This window comes from Ambystoma mexicanum, chromosome 1p (assembly GCF_040938575.1).
Source record: "Ambystoma mexicanum isolate Mex_15411 chromosome 1p, UKY_AmexF1_1, whole genome shotgun sequence".
Lineage (NCBI taxonomy): Eukaryota > Metazoa > Chordata > Amphibia > Caudata > Ambystomatidae > Ambystoma > Ambystoma mexicanum.
The window spans coordinates 1,094,907,240-1,094,930,191 of record NC_090921.1 but is presented as its reverse complement, the minus strand read 5'-3'; the positions used below and the strand labels follow the sequence as shown (position 1 = coordinate 1,094,930,191).

The window sequence follows — 22,952 nt, the reverse complement described above, 5'->3', positions numbered from 1 at the left end:
CAACTCTGATAATTAGATGAGAATTTGCATGAGTTTACATTGACATCGGTATGGAAGCACAAAAATAATCTAGTTGTATTCAGTAAAGGCAGAGCAAATTGTTCTTGTGTATTCAGAAGTGGCCACAAGGTAGTGACATATTTTCAGTAGAGGCCAGATGGTAGCAGAAGAAAAGGTGATGATTGAAAGCGTTGGGCAATGTCACCAAACAACTACCAGCTTGTGTAAAAATACATAGATGAATGTTACTATATGTCCATCGACTTGTGTACAGATCTGTACGTACTGGCTGCCACATGTTAAAATAAGATCCAAAATAAACTGTAGAGAGGCACGTGGATTAGCAGGAATAATATTATGAATATATATTGTATTGAGGGATAATACTATGAGCAATATTATTTTCCATTTCAGGTGTTGTGAAAAGAAATGGACCCCAGAGGGCGTTAATTGTAAATGCTGCCTGTACCTTATAACGCTTTACAAGCTTAAATGAAATAAAGGAGCGTTACGTTATGAGGAACGCTTTTCTTTGAAGTAGCTTGTGGAGCACGGGACTGCTTGGCATGTCTGGAGCACAGGCAACAGTGGCAGCAATGTTGAGGAGGAGGGGCTGACCAGGCCGCAGCCGGCACGTCACAGTGGGTGTGACGCCGGATGTTTCCTCAGGGAGGGCGGATACTTGAGGCAGCAGTTGTCGGTGAAGGAGCATCAGATCCCGGTTCCAATTGATAAAAAGGGCGGAACGGCACTGGAGTACGAACGGCATCTCGCACACTCGATTCAGGTCACCCAGCTGAACAAAGGTATGATTAAGAAGCAGCGTAAAGTAGAATTAATGCTCTTTGTTATTGTGCGTAGGGTGCAGTGGCAGAGTTACGCGACCATCTTCTTTGCCGTTCGACCATGCCTCCAGCGGCAACTCTTCAACCGCAGTCAGCAAGTTGGATTTGGCAGCAGGGTTTCCTGTTACGGAGACATGATGTCTGGTTTCAAGGACGCATTTACGGTTCTCCTTTCAAAAACTTGTTCTCGAGTTCCAGATGGCTGGTTTGCAAGCTTTTGGGGGAGTGCCGGTAACCGGTAGGTGCGCAGCACTATGATGGTGGTTATGGGTCATGCTCCATTGTATCCAGGAGTCATTAACTTTTCGCTGTCTTTGACAGTAATTTTCCAATTTTCTCTTGGTTGCGAGATGGAGTTCAGTGCCAGTGGGTCTTGTTGCAAGGCACTCACTCACTGAAGTTGACATGACGATGAGAGAACTTTATCTTGCTGACAGTTTTGATCTGAAAGTGGGGGATGTTGGATACCAAGGCTGTGCTTCATTTCTCCAATTTCTCTGGTTGAGAGTGTATATTTGTAGACGCCTTTTATCCTTTTTGGCACAGGACCCAGTTTTGTGTCTGTTTCGCAATCGAGGAAAGTACGATTTGATGTCCACCTCCTCGTCCTTTGATTTGTATGCATATAAAATGTATATCAATAAAATGCAGACAAGCTTTCTGCCTGGTGTGTACCATTAGGCCAGCCTCTTCTCCTGCATAACCTGCAACAATTAGCCACCTCCAAAAGGGATGGCAGGAGAATGCGACATGGGCAGCAGACCAGCAGGTGCACAAGTGACATTTCTGCCCTATTTTACCTCATTCACTGCAAAGTCCTCACTTCTACCAAATAACTCACGTGTCACCATGTTGACTCGTCCTGTGTGTAAAAAAAACGAATAATTGGAGATCCATGAATCTTATACGCCTTTCATTATATTGCATAAAATTGACATGATGTACTTCTATATGGTAAGAAACTCGTGTACAAGTCTGTGGATGTTAAAGTGTATTAATAAAAGGCAGGCAAAGAAACACATTTGATAAGAGTTTGAAACAAAGGTAGACGAAACAATACCCGTATATAACCTTAGCAATGTGACATAGTTTGCTTTCTCTTCTCTACTCTCTAGATACATGGCTGCCTTTTCCAGTCCTCTCTGCCGAGAGGTGTCTAAATAAAAAGTTCCCATTAAGAGTGCTACGTCTTGCATCAAAAGAAGGGGGAGTAGGGAATCTCCACACTCTGTACTGAATGGCAGGACGTCTGCTGCTAAATTAAGTATGGCAAAAAAAGCACATAGCAAGTAAAATCATTTACTGTCTTTAATTCACAGAAGCGGAATGTACATATGTCTGCAGATCAAAAGGAAGAATAAGAAACAGACATTCGATCAACTACGAGGAAGTCAGTGCCAATGTATGGGCCCTGAACAGAAAGCGGGATAGATCAGCATCAATGCAAGACATTAGGTCCAGAAGAAGGCTTTTTAAATTGTAAAATGCTGAAACGTTGTACAAAACTAACGTAATCAAAGATTGTACATCCGTCGACTTTGAGGAGCTTTGAGACTGAAGAGTCTCCTGCTAATATGTGATAGATGCACTTTAGAAATGAGGAATAGTGTGATAAGAATAGTAAAATATGAGGAAATCCTGCTTTAGTAATGAAATGTGATGGTCATACCAATTCATGTGTATACTTTGTGATAAGTCTTTAAGAACAATGCGTTGTATGTGTCACTAGAGGTCAAGCACTTTGCACCTTTCTTTGCACTATTTTTGCACTTTGGTTTTGTAAAATTGTGAAATGGAAATATATTCTACAACTGATGTATATGCGATGTCCTGTTGTCCCTTTTATTGACTTGTTTTTAGATTTGTAATACATTTAAAAGTGATTTAAGTAACTTTGACAAGAACAAGTGTATGTAGATAAATGCTCACTTATGAGCAGGCACTAGAAGAAAGTTGACCTGAACTCTCACAGCAGTGCTGGGACATGCCTGGAGCACAGGCTGGCTGGGGTGTGCCTGGAGCACGGGCCTGCTGGGCATGTCTGGATCACAGGCCTCCTGGGCATGCCTGGAACAGAGGCCTGCTGGGGCATGCCTGGAACAAAGGCCTGCTGGGGAATGCCTGGAACAAAGGACTGCTGGGGCATGCCGGGAACACAGGCCTGCTGGGGCATGCCTCGAACAGAGGCCTGCTGGGGCATGCCTGGAGCACGGGCCTGCTGGGCATGTCTGGTTCACAGGCCTCCTGGGGCATGCCTGGAGCACAGGACTGATGGGCATGTCTGGAGCACAGGCCTCCTGGGGCATGCCTGGAGCACAGGTCTGCTGGGGCATGCCTGGAACAAAGGCCTGCTGTGGCTTGCCTGGAGCATGGGCCTGCTGGGACATGCCTGGAACAGAGGCCTGCTGGGGAATGCCTGGAGCACATGCTGGCTGGGGCATGCCGGGAACACAGGCCTGCTGGGGCATGCCTGGAACAGAGGCCTGCTGGGGCATGCCTGGAGCTGGGGCATGCCTAGAACAGTGGCCTGCTGAGCATGTCTGGAGCACGGACCTGCTGGGGCATGCCTGGAGCACAGGCCTGCTGGGCATGCCTGGAGCACGGTCCTGCTAGGCCGGCCTGAAGCACGGGCCTGCTGGGGCATGCCTGGAACACAGGCCTGCTGTATCATGCTTGGAACGAAGGCCTGCTGGGGCACGCCTGGAACACAAGCCTTCTGGGAATGCCTAGTGCACTGGCCTGCTGGGGCATGCCTCGAGCATCAGCATGCTCGTTACTACCTGGAGTGAGTTGATTTTTTAAAGCCCTCGAGCAGAGAGGGTAACTACCTTTCGCCCTTGCATACCCAGAGGCACATATCGAAATCCCCATTTATTTCCCTCACACACCTTTCCTTTTTTTGAATTTTATTTTATGTCATTCAGTGATGCTCGTTCACTTATTTTATAGCATTCTGTCAGATTACATTTTCATTTGTACAATGTGATGGATATGTTTTCTCAATTGGATCCTGCAATTTCGTTATATTCCACATTCAGTTTTGTTGCTGGGGCAGTGGTTATATTTCATCTTCTGTTGTTGTCCTTTCTCCCTTTCACTGGCTTTGGCAGTGATTTCCCATCATTGGTCCCCTGGCTGCTAGGGCAAGGTCTGTGCTGGCGGTCGACAGGCCTAGCTTCCGGTGCTCACTCACTGACATTTATCCAGAAGGTCCATAGACGCAAGATGGGGAGGGTCTGAGGCATCCGGCCAGGAAGTTTCCCTATTTGGTTCATGGCTAGCCACATGCGCATGGCCTGTGGCCTGAGGATATGTATGCACGCCTTCACAGCGCGTTATAAATACTCAAAAAAAACAAAAATCAATGAGAATGTTAAACGTTTTAGGGCCTTGTTACTCATTACTTCTGGTCGACTCTTACAGCATGCAGTAAACCTGCAGGATTTAGAGTCATGCAGGCCCTTCAGGTATTCGGTATTTTGCAGTCCCATAGGAATCCATTGGGGACGGCAGTACATTTCCTCCACCCACAAGCAGGCAGTTTGGAGAGGTTCAGTTGTAAACCCGTGGTTTTGCGGAGCAGTAAAACACCCAGATCGTTTTCCACTGTAGCTAGGCTTGTAATGCGAACTTTAATGTAAGTTGAAGAATTTTGGGTGGTGTGATTTAACATTTGCCTTCTTCCTTTTGATTTGAATCTATGTCAATGGGGTTGTGTTAATAAAATGCAGCCAGCCTTGCTTTCAAAATATACGGCCTTGAGTGTTTCCTTGCGCAAGTCTGGTCCTCTGCACAGCCTTCTGTATTTATTTATTTATTACATTTATATAGCGCACCTAACCCTGGGGCATCTGGACGCTGGTTACAGATAGGTACAAAATGGTCTTGGCGTCATGAGATTGGTTACATCCAGTTACATTCAAGCTTACTCGTGTGTATGTGCTTAAGGGGTGGGTTGCATCCAGTTACTTTCAAGTTAGTCATAATCTTGTACATATTTTCAACTTAGTCTTAGTCTGGAGCATAGGAATTGGTTGCATCCTGATGCAGTCAAGCTAGATCAAACTTTGAGTTAAAGGATTTGGTTACATCCAGTTGCTTAGGACTTATTCAAATGCAGATGCAACAAATTACATGCAGAGAAGTGAGCGTCTAGGTCCATCATCGGGTGGGTATTTGTGTAGTGAACCTGCCGAGTTCGAGAACGATGCCGGAGTGAAGGAGGATCTATTTGCTTCACAGGGAGGGCACCCACCTGGGGCCTCTCGTAATAAATATACTTAACTCAATTCTATGTTGTATGCCACATCTTTGTATCCACAATAATTGGTGACAAGGAAGCGAGAACCTCCAAAGAGAGCAGTCTCTGCCTGATGCCCCACGAGCAGAGGTTGAACAAGGGAAAAGGTGCCTACTGCAACAAGCAAGTTGGAATAGAATAAATTACAGTCTGCGAACCAACCGCAAGTGTAATGCACTGCGGGGGGAGGGCGGCAAACCGAATATATATATATATAAAACTAGAGAGAGGTGTGAGGACACTCACCATGTAATACGAAGAGGCATCATTCAATTACGGGACCCGGCGAACGTGTAACGCTTATCCTTCAAAATACTAGAAGAAAGGACATAGAAACGTTCTCAAACATGTCGGCCATCTTGCCCGCAAATCACTGTGTCGGACGTTGCCATAAAAACACAATACGGACTGTAGTCGGCATTTTCAGTGTTACAGAGTCACGCCGTTGGAAGGACCAGCACAGCAAAGCAATCTCTCATTTATTTTCACTATTCTCCAAAACATCAACAGAATAACGAGGCCCCACAGGATATCAGGGGTTTAGCAAACAGTATGAATGCTTTAATCAATTATAACAATAACAAAGAGTCACCACACTTAATGCGATCATGCCATGAATGCTTGCACAATTTCCATAATTAATAATTAAACAGTGAACAGTGAACAAAACACTTAACAGCAAGCAGAACACAGTGAACAGCAAACAAAACAATGCAGAATGCTCCTGCTCCTTGTCCCTTCCTTGCAAATCCTAGCAACCCCACCACACTGTGGGAACAGTGGGCGGACACATTCTAAGTGTACTTATGAGCTATTGGCGGTACAAAATTCAACGATGACCTTAAAGAAGCGACTTTGTTAAATTGCACAGGTGCTGAAGCACTCAGAATTTTCCGCACCTTACCCGACCAAAGCAATAGTGACGAGGGAGCAGGAGATTCTGCTAGCGCTAGTAGCAACAGACGCTACGAAGTTGCCCTTTATAAACTCTCCAAACATTTTGGAAATAAAAGAAATGTGGTAATGGAGAGATACCAATTCTTCTCCTGGGAACAGCATAAAGGGGAATCAGTGGTACCTATATTGCTATTTTGAGGGGATTGATGGCAATGTGCAGATTCACAGGCGTTGCAGAAGAATACCTAAGAGATCAATTAGTTCTCCACACTGCTGATTCTCACATCCAACTAAGACTATGGCAGGCTAAAGACCCCACTTTAGACCAGGCAGTGAAAATTGCCAGGACTATCGAATTGGGTGGCAGATGTATGAAGACAGTATTAAACAAACCAGATACTACGGAAATCAAGAGTGTACAAGCAAAAAAAGATGATGATGGAGAGGATACCATAATAGCATTGATAAGTAAGATGTCCACAGTGACTGCAAAAATGAGACCTTCTGAAAAACCTAGAAGGGAAAGAGATAATAGAATTCAATGGAGATGCCACAGATGTGGTTGTGGTAGACATCCAAATGGTGACAAAGAATGCCCAGCATATGCCGCAGAGTGTTTCAAGTGTGAAAATACTGGACCTTTTGGAAAGGTTTGCAGGAATGGCAGAAGAAGGGGAAGAATGGGTATAAGCGGCAGAACATATAAAGAAAGCAGCTGCCCACAAATGATAATATTAGAGCTTTGGAAGAAATAGGGGGCCTAGGCAGCCTATTGTCCGTGTTAAATTCCAAAGAAGAATGGGAAATACAGATCTTGACGATCACCACAGGAGGAAAGAGAGGTCCATGGGTGTGCATGTATATCAATAAAATACCTATGCAAGTGATTTCCTTTCCTGGCAACAGAAGTGCGTGGCTCACTTTCCATCTGCTCCTCCATCCTGACGCTCAGCCCGGTATGCACCAGAGCCTACACTTTCATTTTTGGATCCTGGTCTTCGCTACATCTGCCTCATGGCATACATTACCATCTGTGAGTGCGGCCCCGCACATGCAGTGCTCTGTCGCAGTGTATGCTGCTAATAACCTTTCCTAGCCAAAGAACAGCATTTTTCAGCATTATTTGGTTTCTCTACCAATGACCGCCCTCTTCCTCAGCACCGGAGTGCCTCAGAGGGTTGCCATGACAACCACGTAAACATGGCTGCTGATTGGCCCTTGTGCTGTTTATACAGTCAATCAGTCGCCGGCAGGCGAGAAGCCGGCCCCCAGCCAGAAGGCCCACACCTTAAGGCCCTGTCTGCTCCCTCTGCTTTCCTTTCCTTTACTGGCTTCAAAAGCATGTGGCTCGCTTTCCATCTGCTCCTCTATCCTGGCGCTCAGCCGGAATGCATCGGAGCCTACACTTTTAGATCCTGGTCTTTGCTACATCTGCCTCATGGCATACATTACCATCTGTGAGTGCGGCCCCGCACATGAAGTGCTCTGTCACAGTGTATGCTGCTAATAACCTTTCCTTGCCAAAGAACTGCATTTTTCAGCATTATTTAGTTTCCTTACCAATGACCGCCCTCTTCCTCAGCACCAGAGTGCCTCAGAGGGTTGCCATGACAACCAAGTAAACATGGCTGCTGATTGGCCCATGAGCTGTTTATACAGCCAATCAATCGCCGGCAGGCGAGAAGCCGCCCCCCAGCCCGAAGGCCCACACCTCAAGGCCTTGTCTGCTCTCTATCCGCTGCCTGGTCGGGCTGAGGGGCGAACCCCATTTGAAAAACTGGCTCCCAATGCGGCATCCATCTCTCCCCTTCTTGGTAAGCCAGGGTACGCCACTATATTTACGATTCCTTCCTATCGAATTGCCGGACTTGCCACCTACCACTACCTGCTGCATTACTGTGGCAATTTACACTCTTGCACTACACTTATTATGGCATTCGCTCCCATGTGCTATATTTGGATATCTTACCTACCTGCAACCTCCGAATGTGACACTCCGCTATGCAGTATGAAACACATTTACTTTTGGATTGTCTCTGCGCAGCCTCGCGCTGTGTCGCATATTACCTACTTGCAACTACTGGATTAACTATGCGTAGCCCTGCACTATGCTGTATGTAACGTATTTACTTTGAATTGTCTATGCGCAGCCTCACGCTGTGTCGCATATTACCTACTTGCAACTACCGGATTGACTATGAGTAGCCCTGCACTATGCTGTATGTAACGTATTTTCTTTTGGATTGTCTCTGCGCAGCCCCGTGCTGTGTCGCATATTACCTACGTGCAACTACTGGATTAACTATGCGTAGCCCTGCGTTATGCTGTATGTAGCATACTTACTTTTGGATTGTCTCTGCGTAGCCTCGTGCTGTGACGCATATTACCTACTTGCAACTTCCGGATTGACTATGCGTAGCCCTGCGCTATGCTGTATGTAACATACTTACTTTTGGATTGTCTCTGCGTAGCCTCGCGCGGTGTAGCATATTATCTACTTGCAACTTCCGTATTGACTTTACCTAGCTGTAATTACAGCATTGACTTTGCGCAGCTCTGCGTTGTGCTGCAGGTAACTTACTTGCAGCCACTTGATTGACTTTGGCAGCCTGCACTGTATCTCTTGTAACCTACGTGTGACCACTGGATTGACTTTGCACAGTCTGCGATATGTAGCAGGTAACCTACTTGTAACTATTGGACTGATCTCTCACAGCCCTGCACTGTGGAAAGTATGTAACCTACCATTTAAGCAACTCTTGTAACCACTTTCATAAGGAAAAGCGCCCAGATGCCTCTAGGTTCGGTGCGCCAAATACATGTCAAAATAAATTAAATAAATGGTGGACACAGGTTCGCCATACGCAATAGTAGACCTCCTAACATTCATCAAAGAATTGAATGGGCGATATGAACAGTTGAGGACAACAAATGGATACGGCAAAAGTCCCATCAAAATCATTGGTTATCAATGGGTTCATCTCAACTTTGAAGGCAGAGAGACGTACTGCAAGTTGTTTGTGACAGAAAATGGATTGTCGGTGGTCGGATGGAAAGAACAGGCAGCCCTTCAAATAAGGAGAGAGTATTCTGATATTACGTGTGTCCATTGAAGATTATAATACCAACGAAGGGCTAGCAAAAAGATTTCCTTCAGTATTCAATGCGAACATTGGGATGCTGAAAAGTTTCTAACATAGGATTGTTTTGAAGAGAGGTGCCAAGCCCATCGCACACAGGGTGAGAAACATTCCGTTGGGAACCAGAGATGCACTGCAGGAAGAATTGACGAAATTGTGTGAACAGAAGATTATAGAGCCCATTGAGTCCTGTGAGTGGTTGTCTCTGATTGTGATTGTGCGCAAACCAGATAATTCCATAAGAATGTCTGTAGACCATTGGGATCTCAATGCCAACATTTGGATTGATAGGCACCCTCTACTGAATATAGGTGAAATGCTGACAACCATGAAGCCTGCCAAATACTTTACAACACTTGACTTATCGTCAGCATACCATCAAGTAGTTCTGGACGAAAGCTCAAAGCATTTAACATCATTTGTCACTCACATAGGGACTTTTAGATACAGGCACATGCCTTTCGTCTTAGCATCTGCTCCTACAGTTTTTCAGAGGCTGATGCAACATTTGTTCGGGGGCCTTGACGGTGTATATTATTTCCAACACTATATCCTGATTGCGACCATGATGGACGAATAACACAATGCCAAATTGTTAGAAGTTCTGCAGGTCATATAAGAAAAAGGACTCAAACCTAAAATTGATGAATGTAAGATCAAATTGAGAGAAGTGATGTATTTGGGACACATTATAAATTCCGAAGGGATCAGTCCAAAGAGAAATCTGATGGAAAGAATATCAAACATGCCTGCTCTTTCAAATTAAAGATCAACTGCGCAGTTTCCTGGGGCTAGTGGAATACTATTCAAAATTCGAACCACGTTTTACAGACAAAACAAAGCACATGAGATAGCTCTTGAAAAGGTCAACAAAGGTTGTGTGGTCTGAAGAGTGCCAAGATGAACTACAAAACATTAAAAAGAGTATAAACAGTGCACCAACATGAAGCATGTTCAACAGCGCAGCCCCTAACATAATTACAGATGTCAGTAATGGTGGCCTGGGTGGAGTTTTGGAACAAGTCCCGGATAATGGTATAGTACCAATTGCTTTTGCTTCGCATGTACTGAGAGCAGCAGAACAAAACTACTCAACCATAGAGAAGGAAGCCCTTTGGGTGAGATGGATTCTGGAACATTTTAGAGGTCTAATATGGGTCCTTCCAATAACCCTCAAGACTGGCCACAAGCCATTGATACACATCTTAAATTCTAAGAATCCGCAATTAGTGTCCCCTAGGATTTGCAGGTGGATCCTTGACATAATGCAATTTAATGTGAAGATAGTGTACACGCCTGGAAAGATGAATGTTATTGTAGATTGTTTCTCTAGATTGCCTTGGGATAATGGAGAACAGATGAAGATTTTATTGAAGAGAAGGATATGGAATGCATTATTGCACATATTGAACCAGGAATTCCAAAAGAAGAGTGGGCCTGGGCATCTGCAGAAGACCCTGAGCAAAGTTTACTGCGCCAAGCTGTACAGAAAGGATGGGGAAAGGTTGATCATGCTCTGAAAAAATACACACAATTGAAAACGAAATTGCAGAAGATGCGGTGTGTATGTTCAGGGGTGATTAAATAATTCCTCCTCTAACATAAAGGAAAAGAATCATGGATTTGGAACATGAAGGGTATCTTGGAAGAAATATTATGAAAAGAATAATCCGAGAATGTTTTTTGTGGCCAAGGATGTGGAATGAAATTGAAGAGCTCATAAAGAATTGCCCGGCCTGTGCTGTAAGCGACAAGAGCAAGAAGATGCATGTTACACCATTACAACCTTTTGAGGTTCCAAACATGGTGTGGAAGAAATTCGCCATAGATATTACAGGGCCTTTCGAGACATTGGATACCCAAAAGATATATATAGTTGTGTTGTTGGATTACACCTCAAAGTGGGTTGAATGGGGAGTAATGGAGGGCACAATTACAACAGGAAAGATTGTGAGATTCTTGGAAGATGTATTCAGTAGGGAAGGAGATCCCCAAGAAATAGTATGCGACAATGGGACCCAATTTATGTCAGAAGAGATGCAAGTGTTTTTAAAGGCTAGAGCCATTGAGCACAAAAGGCCTCATCACGACTTTGGCGATAACTCTTAAATCTGGCGGTAGCGCTATTACTGCTGGATTTAAGGGTCTGCCAAATCAGGACTTCGGCGGATTTCGCCCCAGCTCTTAGCTGATAAAATTTCTGCTAAAAATTCACACTCATACTGCCGGTGGGAAATCCACCGGCGGTATTAGCGTGAAATTTCCACATTGAGCCCAATGGGGAATGGGGCATTCCTGAATGGGCTCAATGGGGAATGGGGATTAACATTACCTCACCACGACTTAGGCGATAACCCTTAAATCCGGCGGTAGCGCTATTTCCGCCGGATTTAAGGGTCCGCCAAATCAGGACTTTGGTGGATTTCACCCCAGCTCTTAGCTGGGGTGGAAATCTGCTGAAAATTCATGCTCATACCGACGGCAGGAAATCCGCCGGCGGTATTAGTGCGAAATTTCCCCATTGAGCCCAATGGGGAATGGGGCATTCCTGAATGGGCTCAATGGGGAATGGGGATTAACATTACCGCCGAACTCGTGATCCGGTGCTATTAGCGCCGGGGAGTTCGGCGGTAGGGCTAATACCGACAGCGATAATACCGCTGGCGTTACCGTCCGGTTGTGATGAGGCCCAAAGTCACTACACTTTATCATCCCATGGCCAACGGGTTAGTAGAGGGCATTAATGGTTTTGTGAAGAATATAATACAACTCACTGTGGCAAATTTGTTACCTTGGAGGGATACACTAAAAGAGGCATTAAATGTGTTTAGAATGACTCCTCATTTTTATCAGGATGAGAGGGGGAGTAGTGTCTAACAGGTTGAGACCACCATGGTTACCAACAGAAAGATGTAAAAAAAATAGACATTGAGAGTATCATAAGGAGAGTGAAAGAGAAACAAAAGAAATATAAAGCACCTCATCACGAGTTTGGCGGTAACCCTTATATGCGGCGGTAGCACTATTACCGCCGCATTTAAGGGCCCACCAGATCATGGCCTTGGCAGATTTCTCCCCAGCTCTGAGCTGGGGGAAATCGCAGCAAATTTGCCGGTTTCCGGCGCTATTACCACCGGCGGGAAATACGCCAGCGGTAATAGCGCACGTTTTCCCCATTGGGCCCAATGGGGAATGAGGAATTCCCGAATGGGCCCAATGGGAAATGGGCACTAACCGTTCATCCAAACCTGTGATCCGGCACTAATAGCGCCGGGGGGTTTGGTGGTAGGGCTAATAGTGCCGGTGGTAATACCACCGGCATTACCGCCCAACTCATGATGAGGCATTATGACCATACTAGGCATGTAAGGAAAAGTAAATTTAAGGAAGGAGACTGGGTGTGTGTAAAAGGGTGTGCGTAAAAGAACATAGGAACATTTTAAAATGATTGCTCAGATTCTGGGGGGCACAGAGAGTGGTGAAAGCATCGGAGAAGTCAGTGGTTTTGGAGGATGGAAAAAGGTGGTTATGTAATGATGCTGTGTGTTCTGGAAAACTTAACAGACCAAGTGAGCTGTCATATGATTTCAAAGGTCAAGAGCAGATTCACGACCAAGGACCATCCACGGATACCGCGATGGAGAGTAATACTGGTGATCCCGTTCCCTGCCAAAAGGATGCTCCTGAGGAACAGTGACTATGGGGGTCATTACGAATTTGGAGGTAGCTATGGCGCTATTAGTGCCATGACTGCTTCCAAACCCGGGTCCGGGTCCGGTCTCACTGAATGGGGACTTACCGGGACATTCCGACCTTTGCAGACCCGGTAAGTCTCCATTCAGTAAACCATTCCCCATTCCCATTTGAGCCCTGGGAAGGCGCCAATAACGGGCCCGCAAATTGCGGGCCTGTTATTAGCTCCAGGGTCCGTTAATGGGTCCCGCAAAAAACAGCTGGTCAGACCAGCCGTTCCTGCTGGGACCCGCTAAGGGACCTCGGAATAGGGCGGTAAGGGTTTACCGGCACCGGCATCCTTACCGGTGCCCGTAAACCCTTACCACCCAACTCGAAATGGCCCCCTATGTTTACTATTAATTGTATCCTTTTCATTTACATAGTTTATCCTTACTTGGTTTCCCTCCCCTGCTCTTCTTTCCCTGTTCACCCTTGGAAAGGAGATGTTGTGATGTAAACTCTGACGTCGTTCTCGAACCTGCTGAGTTCAAGAACTACACCGGGATGAAGGAGGATCTGTTTGCTTCACAGGGAGTGCACCCACCTGGGGGCTCTTGTAATAAATATACTTAACTCAAGTCTACGTTGTATGCCACATTTTGTATCCACAATATGAGCATGAATATGCCTTGTGTCTCTTTTTTCGGGCTCGGGGCAGACTGTAACACAGTCAACAATGGAGACGAAGCGGTGAGGAATGCGCATTTTGCACACGGCGCGCCCAGCGAAGGTGTTGGCCTGATCACACTGTCACGTTGTGCTCCGGTACTGGGTGCGACAGTATTGCAGAACGTCATCGAGGGTTCAGCTCCCCTGCAGTGCCAGTTACAGTGACGGTGATCCAGGTCGACAACCTGGCGGTCCTGCCGTGGGTTTGGCGATGAGTCCCCTGAGTCCCATTCTGCATTTTATCAGTGACCCGAACAATAAGAGCACAAACACAATTTTTTAAATCTTCGTGACCACGCACAAGTGGCTCGCAACATGGATACCCTCATTCCTAGAGGGGCTTCTTTAAAGGTTACACCTTGTTACTGCTTTCTGGCACCTGGGCCTGTTGGGAAGTGTCCCTATTTTGCAGATAAAAACATGATCACATATTGATCATGATACACACAAAAAAATAGAGAAATATCTGGGAATAGACAGTTTTAGTAAACTATGTGAACACAAATATTAAGTCTATGACAGAGGAACTTTTTATATTTATTCCTGTTTGCACTTTTTTCTTGTAATGTCTCTTATATTTTATTGTTAAATATGATATTCTCTTTGACTCCTTTTTTATGTTTAGAAAAATGTATTTCTTTCTGTGTTTGAACAATTTATTTTCAAGCCTTGTCTAATTCATCTTATTTGTTTTTTTCATTAATAAATGGTCAATATTTTTCCAGCTGTACTTTTGGTATTTTCCTACTTGTGACTCTATACATGAGCATAGAAACATGTTTTGGTAAAAACAAGTAAAACTAGGACAGTAATTCTTATGTCTAACTACAGTGTGGATTGCTCTATTTTATTTGTTTCATAGTTTGCCTTGAATCCACACCAAACACCTCAGGGCCTACCCTACCCTTTTGTACAACAACCTATTTTGCTCTCCAGGTGATGAGGGGCATATTAGGCTCTCAAATATATCTGCCATCACCATGGACCAGGGGGATGAAGAAGTATTCCCAGCTGTGTCCACCTCCCCATCAACAGGGATCCCTTGCCCCCTTTATGGAATTCGACATCCCAGCAAGTCTAGGCCCATGCTGGTACTTGTGGTTAGAACACCTCAACATGTATTTTAATGCCACAGGGCATCCGAGTGACCAAGCTAAGAAATCTACCCTCCTATACTCAGCGGGCCCTGCTGTCCATAGGGTATTTAAGACTCTCAGACCTACAGATGGCTCCTATGTGGCTGCCACAGTGGCGTTGCATGAATATTTCATCCCGATGGTTAACATTGACAATGAGAGGTTCCTCATGAGGTTGGTGAAGCAAAAGGAGAATAAGAGTCTGGACAGTTTTCATGGGAGACTGTGACAACTTGTGTTCACGTGCGTCCTGACCAATGAGGAGGAAGAAGTACGGCTGAAATTTATCCAAGGCTGAGCGTCCGTGAAGATGAGGAGGCAGATTCTACGGGAACCTGACATCATGCTGGCTTGTATCTTAGAACTCAGTAGATCACATGAGTTAGCAGATATTAGAGCGTCAAAGATGGATGCTGCTATGAAAGCAGTAAATTAGAAGAAGTATACGCCATCAGCAAACAAGTGCCCAACAATTCAAGCAAAAGGCTTCCTTGGACCAAGTGGGACTCAAAAGGGGAACACCTCTCAATGTGCCCCTATTGTGGGTATGATTTTCCACACTCAGGAGACTGTCCCACCAAAGGCCACACCTGTGGTAGGTGTGGGGTCCTGAACCAATTTCACCAGGCACCATCCACTCATTCCAGGGGGAAAGAAAGGTCATGGCAACCGTTTCAGAAAAGGACACAAAAGATTGCACAAGTGGAGCCTAAAGGACCAGACGTGAAACAATTGCCCAGGGATGAAGATGAAGACAGCGTGTTTTTCATCTCCAGTGTCCTCAAGATAGACAAGAGGAAAAAACGCCAGCACAGGTGTGTGGTGTGTGTCGGTAACAGAAGGTTTTGCCATAGCAAAATTGGCCGAGGGAGAATTAATCTAATTATTTTAAACGATTATTGCCTCAAGTATATGTGCGGGTGGGTTTATGTTAATAATTCATGTGGGTGGTTAGCAGGGGTCTCCCCACATATATTTACAGCAACATTTAAAAAAATGATTTGATTAAATCTCTGCCGACCAATTGTTTTTGATGACATCACATAGAAGCGTGCATGTCGTTGGCATGGATACCCCAAGTACTGATTGACACCAGGGCATCAGCTAATGTGATGGCTGCCTCCCATTATGAGGAGATACATTTCCCCCCAGCTGAAGAGCACACATGTATGCATATATACTTTTGGAGGCACATCCCCTTTGCAGCTAAAAGGTGTCTTCATGGTGTCATTCGAGCACAAGGACATTGTGATCAGGGCAATGTTCTTCATCACAAAAGTGAGCACATACACGCTGCTGTGTTGTGTCACTGCAGAAGCCCTAAGGATTGTGAACTTTGCATTCAGGGTGTACATCGAGGATGTGCAGTCGCTTCTGGGGAAGTTTAAGTATGCATTTTCAAGAATTGGCAGGATGATGGGTGAGCCATTGCGCACGCACATAGATGACACTGGCCAACCAGTGGCTCTCAAGCACAAACGTGTCCCCATCCACGAAGGGAGAAAGAAGAACGTTGTAGAGGAGCAGCTATTTGCCTCTGCAGGAAGTCCCGCCCACCTACCAGGTACATGTTGCAAACCTAAGATTGTGTCATACTTAAAACCAACAGTTCTGCCAATTCCACAGCGTATATTCGAAAGAAGGTACGCTTTGAGAAAACCCTATCAAATGTATCCCCGAAGAGATGACAACCTGAGGGAGGAACTCCTTGAAGGAATAAGAAAATGAGACAAAAAGCAGCTGGTCACGTCACGAAAGACGAATGTGACGCCCGAAAAAGACTGGTTGAAGAAAACATATGGGCCTTATAGAAATTGATGACGAAGTTGAGAATCGAGTAAACTTTCATATGCGAAGAGAAGATTGCTGGTGTGAAGAGCAACGCAAGTAGATCAGCTAATTTTAGGAGCTGGCAATAAGTAGTGAATAGACTGCAGGCGAAGCCTCAATTATATAAAAGCTGGACATCAGTGTCACAAATTTTAGTAAGCACAGATCCATGGAGAGAAGAGCCGAAAGCTGTGTCACAGCATGAATTAGCTGAGATCGTGGAAGAGTCTGGAAGGGCTGTCTCGCCTGGTGTTAAAGCTAAAGAAGCCATGGCCGGTTATCTATTCTCGAAGGCGGTGAACGTGAGATGCTGAATCATCCCTTGTTAAGGTGCAAAGAAAGAACACCCTGCGTGCCAAGTTTTATTCATTTAAGACAATTAAATGCTGCAAAATGGACCAAATCGTGGTCTCCTGTCACATGAGCCAAAGATGGAAATTGGAGCTTGGAGTTCCAGAATAACGATAGTGCATGCCCTCACTCCCTTATATTCCCAGAGGCAAGGATACTTTGCAAGGCCAAGTTCAAAGAACATCTTCGTGGCAGAAGGCATGGGTGATGATGGGCTAATTGGGTGGGGAGGTATCTCCTGGTACCTAGGGTTGAGCTTACGTGCTGCTAAGTGAGCCGAATGTTCCAGAACGGCATGAGTGTGCCAACCAATTGTAGAGGGGCATATAATGAAGGGCCTTATAGTTTGAGAGCCATTGACATGCCATTTACCTAATAGTAATGAAGATGACTTGCACTAAAGGTGGGCACAAGTTGTCCACCTGACAGTAGAGATCTCAAGCAAACGTCCTTAGATGTATGTTGTAACTCCCTGTTTTAGATAATTGTTACTAAAACAGTAAACTTTGCCATCTTCCTGAATTGGTTCGATTATTGGTTTAAGAGTTACTCTGCCTCCCATCCACTGCATACATGCTACCCAAAGAGCCTTACGTTGTCGTGGTAGAAGAGGATGTTCAAAATCCAAACTAGTTTTGCTCCAGAGTTTCAGACGATCGGGCATCCTCTGCCATTAAGCTGGAAGATCGCAGGGTTTCCTGTGGAGAGCATCCGATAGAAAAACCTGCAAGAAGAACTGATGAAATCCCTGCCCGGTTTTCACGGGTGCTCTGCAGACGGAAGGCAAGCAGGTTGGATTGGAGGAGGAGACAATACTGAATGCCTCGAGTCGATTAACGAACTAATGGTGAGTAGACTAAGGGGAATGGCAAATTAAGGGGATGGGGTTGAGATAATTTTTGAAGTAACGGGAAATATTGTGTGAAGAAAGAGTAGCGCCTAGTAGAAACCTGGCTCAAGGGAGCTTCAGAAGGAGACGTTTCAAACTCCAGTTGGAGTAGAGCAAAAAATATAACTCACAAACAGGTTTGTGTAAGGTGACGTCTCAAACCCTGTACAGGGTATTTGGTTTAAGAGTTACTCTGCCTCCCATCCACTGCTTACATGCTACCCAAAGAGCCTTATGTTGTCGTGGTAGAAGAGGATGTTCAAGATCCAAACTAGTTTTGCTCCAGAGTTTCAGACGATCGGGCATCCTCTGCCATTAAGCTGGAAGATCGCAGGGTTTCCTGTGGAGAGCATCCGATAGAAAAACCTGCAAGAAGAACTGATGAAATCCCTGCCCGGTTTTCACGGGTGCTCTGCAGATGGAAGGCAAGCAGGTTGGATTGGAGGAGGAGACAATACTGAATGCCTCGAGTCGATTAACGAACGAATGGTGAGTAGACTAAGGGGAATGGCAAATTAAGGGGATGGGGTTGAGATAATTTTTGAAGTAACGGGAAATATTGTGTGAAGAAAGAGTAGCGCCGAGTAGAAACCTGGCTCAAGGGAGCTTCAGAAGGAGACGTTTCAAACTCCAGTTGGAGTAGAGTAAAAAATATAACTCACAAACAGGTTTGTGTAAGGTGACGTCTCAAACCCTGTACAGGGTATTTAAAAATAAAGGCGAGAGGGAAAAAGGTGAACACAGTGTTTATTAATGTGTAGAGTCAACTAGTCTGTATATTGTGTATTGAGTAAAAATGTCGAAGAACGATAGAAATTGTGAAGTAATTGAGAGAAAAAGTTGAAGAGCTATAGTGACTATCTAGCGAAGTGGTTGGTACCAATCCAAAGGTAGACATAGCTAATTGAGAAATTAAGGGCTTGAGCGGTGATTGATGGTGCGCGCTCATATTTTTTGTTCTAAAGGTGTTGAAAAAAGTGGCGATTTAAGTAAAAATGTAAAGGTTGTTTCATAAGCCTGGTAAGTATTGACAGTCAATTGAGACTTGTCATAATGGGAGATACTCCTCTGATGCACTTATGTAAGACATTGCCAAAGCACATGCCGAAGCTCAAACAGTATAGTGCGGAATGGGTGAAAGGCACGGCAGATAAAATGTTCATGACATGGCCACAAGGGAGATCACTGTCAAAAGCGGTATTGCAACACATGACCACATACTTGCACACTGCGTACACAGGGATGAAATTAGAGAAAAGCTTAGCGATCCTAGAGCTCTGGAAAATGTATCAAGAAGAGAGGGAAGATCCGCCACCTGAGGAGATGCTGCTTAGCCAGTGTAAGGAGAAAGGTGTTGAGCCCTCAGCTCCCCTGGCCTCGCCTGAAGTGCAATGCGCTGGTACAAAGGAACTAGGGTTGTATCCTGTAAAGGAATTGAAAGCGGCGACGGGGTATAGTAACCCGATATAAAAACCTCCCGCTTATAGCAGTGATGATAGTCCAGAGGAGGATAAAAGAAAAGAAGAGATCTATAAGGTCATACAGGACAAGGAAGAAAATAGTGAACGGTCGAATGTGTCGACAGGTATAGAAAGGGAGATTAAGAGATGGAAAGGAGAGAAGGATACGGCTGACGAAGTAGCGCTTGTGCAGAACGAATGGATGGGTGGACGGATATTATTCAAATTAGATGGGAAAAGCATTAAGGAAGTTAGGCAAAGAGAAGATAATGACAAACAAGATAGAAAAGTCAGGGAACGAGAGAAGAGATTGAAGGAAGAAAAGCATAAAAGAAAGAGCAGGGAACAACGAGAAGAGATGTATCAGGAGGAGCAAGAGAAAGAAGAGGAATGGGCAGAAGAGCAAATAAAACATCACAACAGGCAGAGAGTGATAGAAGACAGGGATAGAAGTGAAAGGAAGAGAGAATAGGAGGAAGTGCAAAAATGAAGGGAAAAAAAGGATACAGAGATGAAGGGAAGAGGAGGAAAGACGGGAAGGAGTGAAGAAAGAACTAAGGCAAGAGAAAGAAAGAATTAGAAGGGAGGTGAGAAAATTAAGAGAACTAGATGAAGAAATAGAATGAAGGAGGAGACAGTCAGGTCTTGATGTCAGTTTTATTTGTAAAGCACCTATAGGGCCGAGCCCAGAGACACAATGGGATAGAAGAGAAGAGTTCCTTCCGATAAAGGAAGCAACTTCAGGAGCATCTTAGGTTGTGTTAGACAAAGAAAGCTTTGATGCGATGAGCGTCGGAGAAAGGATTAATAAGGCTTATCAAGAATTGAAGGAAGGTAGCCGATACGAAGTTTGAGGGAAAAGGGATCCATCTCTAGCAGTTCAATCACTAAGCAAAGACGAACATATGTTCGGTCACAAACATTGAGCATTGTCCTTAAGCAGACTGGACCTAGACAAGGGTGAAGGGGATGAGAGTCACACTAGTTGCGGACAAGATATATCAGACGAGGAAATAGAATCCTTCCTTGAGGAAGAAGGGGGAAGCGTGTGCACCCCTGAAGGAAGCTTGCAGATAGATAAAGAAGTAAGATGGTCAGATCTGGAACAACCTAAGGATAGGATGGCAGATCCCTTAGCATAACCAGAGCGTCCCCGAGGATGATCGTATAGTGAAAATGGAGAATCACTGCCATATGTGAGCAGGTTATGGTCGCTACCGGCAAGGAGATGGACAGGGACGATTGTCCCTGCCATGGATAGGGTAACGATGGGAGCTGACTGCGGGTTGGGGTTTACACAGTTTCCCTTATTGGAAAAAGAGGGAGCAAGACCAAAGTATATTCCATGGCCGCAGATGGACAAGGATAATCAAAGGTGTAAGCTCCCGAGTTTGACTTCGGGTGCAGGGAAATGGATATACAAACTAGAAAAAATGACAAGAGGAAATACGTTGGCCATAGGGGACATAAAAGGCCTCCTGGCAGCTATTCTTGGGGAAAGGGCTGATGACATATGGAGGAGACCAGGGTATTCAAGTGTGACAGCACAAAACAAAGCGCACAACAGAGCACCATTTGATATTTGCAGAGCATGTGTTTGGATACTCAGGGTACAGTATCCCGATACATCAGATATGGGTGCAATCATGACATGTAAAATGAAGGAAGATGAAGACCCTATTGCTTACATACAGGATATTCAATAGAGATGGCAACTTCAAACTCGCGAGCTGTGGGAAAAACCGGTGGCATTATTTTACCATATTTTATGTCAGGTGTTACCTGAGCCAGTAGAGAGACAGATGAAGAAATTAGTGGGAATGGAAGCAAAACCATGGGCTGAGATACAGCTGACAATAGTGCATCACTGTCGGTTGTTAAAAGAGAAAAATAAGATGAGACTAGGAAAATTGAGAAAGCCAAGTTGATTCAGAAACGATTGTCAAAATTTGCCATAGAAGGGGTGGTATTGACAAGCGGAGAAAGGTTGGGAATGCAGGAAGCAGAGGGTACATCGCAGACGAATAATCAGCCCCCGATCGACCAAGGTTTTTATGGGTTTGGGCCATGAGGCAGAGGTATGGGCAATAGAGGAAGGGGTGGATTCCAAAATAATCCAGGTGGGTTTCAGAATGCGCAGTATGAGAATCAGAGTCCCCAGAGAGGATATAACCAAGGCAGACTTGTTAGGCGAGCATCCCCAATATGTTGGACTTGTGGGATGACAGGACACATTGCACGTGTTTGTGGGAGCCAAGGGAATGTACAGAATGGCCAATTTTCAAGAGGTGGGACAGCTTATCCTCCACTATATAGCACACAGGCTAGGGAGGGGTTCGCTCAAGATCAGACATTGTATCAGACACAAGCACCATGAGTACAGCAAATACAGCAATCAGAGCGAGTGCAAGTGAATCCACCACAAGGGCAGTTGCAACAAGCCCCCATGCAGACACAGCAGTATGCAAACACAGGACAAGCGGTGACACACAGAATAGGAGGTGTCACTGTGGTAGGAGGGAATCCTTTCACAGCGACAGGGTTGAGCCTGTCTGTACCCGCAAAAGGACAGCTCACAGGGTGACTTGATGTATTCAGTACTATCTGTGACACCAGACCCCCAAGAGGAAACAAGGGTCGATGTGACAATAGCAGGCAAATCTTATTCTTTTCTAGTAGACACTGGGGCTACTCGTTCATGTATACGAGAGGGAAAATATCCAATGTCGGGAATTGCCATGAATGCTCAAGGGTTCTCTGGAGCTGCAAGTCAAGTTCCTTTTACTGATGAATTACCAGTCTCTATAAGAGAGTGTGACATGTCTGTTCCTTTGTTATACTCATGACAGACACCATTTAACATTTTGGGAAGAGATTTGATGACAAAACTTAACATGATGATTTTATTCACTGGAATAGTGTGTTCCACTCCAGGAATACACTATTTAAACGTGGGTGAATTTATGCTGGTGTTCACAGGGCAAGTGACTTTGTGAGGCATTCCAGTAGAGCCAGAGGTTTTCCTGTATGGGGTGAGCATTTTACTGACATGGCTACCTGGCTTAGTGGAAAACATTTTGAGAATAACGGATGAGTTTTTATTTAGACCACAAATACCTATGGACGAAGAGGGGGGACAGACTATTCCTATAGCATTGAAAGCAGCTGTAGTATGAAGGGAAATGGTAATGCTCGAAGGAAATATTATGAGGGTAGAACATGGAGAACAGTAATAGCTCTCAAGGAAGGGTACAGATTGACTGACATAACTGATGATGACATGTTTAGGGAAGACCGAGAAGACGATTAAGTGGTGTTCTTTATGAGCATCACATACTGGATACAAATAGAGAAGAGGGAAGTCCCACAGCGAATGGCAATAATGCAGCAGTATCCAGCATTTTTTCAGGAAGACTTGGAGAAGGTGCTAAGTGTCCTTTGGACTACAGGCCCTTATGACATAGGTTTATTAAAGGCAATAGGGGAAGTCAAAATAAAGCTGAACCTGGGGCGATTTTACCTCGAGCAAAGCAGTACCCCATGCCTCGAGAGGCTGATGAGGTTATATTTCAGACTATTTCAGCACTGATGAAGCAAGGGATTCTGGTGCTATAGAATCGTGTAATACCGCAGAGTATCCTATCAAAGAATCTAAAGGGGGATCGTGAAGATGTATACAAGATATGAGACGGATTAACCA

The 22,952-nt window shown here is 45.0% G+C and overlaps 1 long non-coding RNA gene across 1 annotated transcript in view; it reads left to right on the top strand.

Annotated features, from left to right (window-relative positions):
* Nucleotides 1-674: 674 nt before the first annotated feature.
* The window catches only part of LOC138569126 (uncharacterized), a 168,351-nt gene continuing 146,073 nt past the window's right edge, over nt 675-22,952 (top strand). Inside the window, exons 1-2 of the long non-coding RNA XR_011303144.1 lie at nt 675-806; nt 2,165-2,235. This is a non-coding gene — a long non-coding RNA (uncharacterized lncRNA). The remainder of the gene's footprint in view (nt 807-2,164; nt 2,236-22,952) is intronic.